This window comes from Solanum verrucosum, unplaced genomic scaffold (genome assembly GCF_900185275.1).
Source record: "Solanum verrucosum unplaced genomic scaffold, falcon-dt-bn FXZP01000012.1, whole genome shotgun sequence".
Taxonomy (NCBI): domain Eukaryota; kingdom Viridiplantae; phylum Streptophyta; class Magnoliopsida; order Solanales; family Solanaceae; genus Solanum; species Solanum verrucosum.
In genome coordinates, this window is record NW_026020063.1 from 1,082,185 (window position 1) to 1,085,401 (window position 3,217).

The window sequence follows — 3,217 nt, forward strand, 5'->3', positions numbered from 1 at the left end:
CACCTCGACCGTAGGTCCCAACTTTTGATCCTAAAATTTCACTAAATCTGAGACAGACCTACGGGACATACCTACAACTCGTATATTGAATGATGAATTGTCTTGGTGAACCGTAAAGGAGTAATGAGACTGGACATTTTTAGAACTTTTGAACTTTGCCAACCACAGTTTAACATACGGTCTGTGGTCCGAGCGTTGGTTGTTCCATTTGTACTCGCACCAGATCTATGAAACTTGTAATTTTTCCTTTTTTTTGAATCCAGGGTGTTACAATATCTCCCCCTTGGGAACATTCATTCTTGAATGGAACTCAGGACATCATAAAGAGGGTAGGAACTAGACCTAATAGCCCAACATGAAAGAAATCACATAAATGCACATATCTGAGGATGAAACATCCACTCCAAGCTAAAGCATGTTCAAAACATCATTTCATAAGGTCTATATGCAACTCATGCTCAAATGCACACAGTATGAAGAATTCAATCAAGTAAACTTATTTTCTCAAAATTCAAGCTTTTCATAAACATGCATAAATGAGAAATTATACGAATATCTAATACACGTGACACCACAAGAGTAAACCATGAGGAACTAAATACCTTAAGCTAGAGTAGGAATGGAGGGAAAAATTTGAGGATAACAGGATATCATATCGGCCTCGGCCTCCTAAGTAGCACCCTCAACTAATTGATTCCTCTAGAGAACCTTCACGGAAGCAATTTCTTTATTTCTCAACTTCCGAACTTTCTTGTCCAATATCTCAACTAGAACTTCTTCATAAGAAAGTCAATCCTTTATGCCAAGACTCTCCAATGGTACTCTAGATGTTGGATCACCAGCACATTTCTTCAACTAGGAGATATGGACAACTGGATACACTGAGGCAAAGTCAATAGGTAAATCAAGTTTATAAGCAACTTTACCAATACACCTCAAAATCTAATATGGGACGACGTATCAGGGACTAAGCTTCCCTTTCTTCCCAATCCTTATCACACCTTTCATGGGTGAGATTTTCAAGTAGACCCAATCATTCACATCAAACTGAAAATCCCTTTTTCTAACATTGGCATAGGACTTTTGTCGACTTTGAATCGTTTTCCACCTTTCTCTAATAAGATGAACTTTCTACATAACCTTATGTACCAACTTGGGACCTATCAAATCAACTTCAGCAACTTCAAACCAACCTATAAGAGATCTACACCTCCTATCATAAAGAGCCTCAAATGGAGCCATACGAATGTTTGAATGGTAGCTATTATTGTAAGACAACTCAATGTGTTACATCTTTAGTTTGATGTGTTAAAAAGAACTTGCTTTAGTTCTTTTTGGATCTCAAGGTGTTACATCTAACGACCTTAAAACTTAAGAAAATTTTAAATTCCTCGGTAAAATCTTACTCACAATGAAGAATAGTCCGAGTTTTAGCTCAAATATTTTCCGGGGTGTTACATGTCTCTTGAAAGTAACCTCCACATATCTCCGGCTAGAATAACAACATGCTCCTTCATAAAGATCAAACGGTTATCCAACTCAACCATATTGGAGCACGTGAGACTCATCAGGAATATACCACCCAACATCAAAACATGGAAAACCGGGTGGATATCTTAATATGCAGGATGCAGGGCCAACTCATAAGCAACATCACCAACAGTTTGAAGAATCTCAAAATACCCAATATACCTAGGGCTAAGCTTTCTCTACCTCCCAAACCTCCTCAAGACCTTCATGGGCAATGCACAAAGGAATACTTTATCACCAACTCCAAAACTCAACGACCGACACCTACGAACAACATAACTCTGGTGCGTACTATGAGCTCTCCTGACCCTATCGTGAATCACCAGCACACGATCTAAGGCCTCATGAAGAAAATAAGTACCACACGGCCTAGGTTCTAAGGACTTAAACCAACCAAGTAGAGAGCGACAATGCCTACTATATAAGGCCTTAGAAGGGGCCATCTGAATACTTGAGTTGTAGCTATTTTTGTACGCAAACTCCACCTAATTAGGTAAGAACTAGTCTAACCTCCAAAATCAAAAACACAGGCCCACAACATATCCTAAAGAACCTAAATAGTACGCTCCGACTGCCCATTAATCTGTAGGTGAAAAATTATGCTAAGGTCAACACGAGTACCCAACTCCTCTTGAAAGGTCCTCCAAAATCTAGAAGTGAACTGAGAACATCGATTAGAGATGAGAGATACAAGCACACCACGAAGACAAACTACCTCTCGAATATAAATATGAGCCAAACTCTAGGTATTGAAAAAAGACTAAACAGAAAAGAAGTGTGTTGACTTGGTCAATCAATCAAACGATAACTCAAATGTAGTCAATACCTCTAGAAGTTTGAGACAAACCCATAACAAAGTTCATGGTGATACGATCGCACTTCTACTCAGGAATGGGTAATCTCTTAAACTCAACACCATTCCTCAAATGCTCGGCCTCCACATGCTGGCAACATAGGTAATGGGATACATACTGTGTAAGACCTGTAATCTGTGGGTTGTAGCCTTTCTTGAGTTAGGATTCCTCATCTCCCTACTCCCCAAGCCTAGAGCAGCCTTTTGAGGGTTCTTAGGGTGACCCTCATCTATTTTAGCACTTAAGGGAGGAAGGGCAAAAATAGAATTTTGCCGTTGTGGAGGGATTATTCCCACTATGGTGGGATGATACAGGCCCGGACAACTTAGCTTCATGAAATACGATTCGGATCGTTACACTTAGCAACTCCCTTAGATATAACATAATAATTTTCCAATATTTCAGTCTCACTTTTAAGAAAATAGCTCACTAATAGACATAAGGTATAAGAAACTAGATAAAAAATAATTGTTAACCATCAAACATAAGTCCAACATTACAAGTGCGATAAACATACAACAAATTAAGGAATAAAATCACCTTACATCCCAATGTCCATTACAAGTGCGATAAACATACAATAAATTAAGGAATAAAATCACCTTACATCCCAATGTCCATTACAGAGTGTCTTCCTAGCAATAAAATAGTAAAAAGAAAAGCGCATTCGACAGTTTGATATTTTTAGGAGATTCAAGCAATATAAAGAGAGAATTTTTCCGTAACATATCTTGACATCCTCTTCTCAATCCACCACGAAGTTAGTCTACTGATCTTCCTGTTGGGAAAATAATTGAAATTTCACAATATATAATAATAATAAATAACTTTAT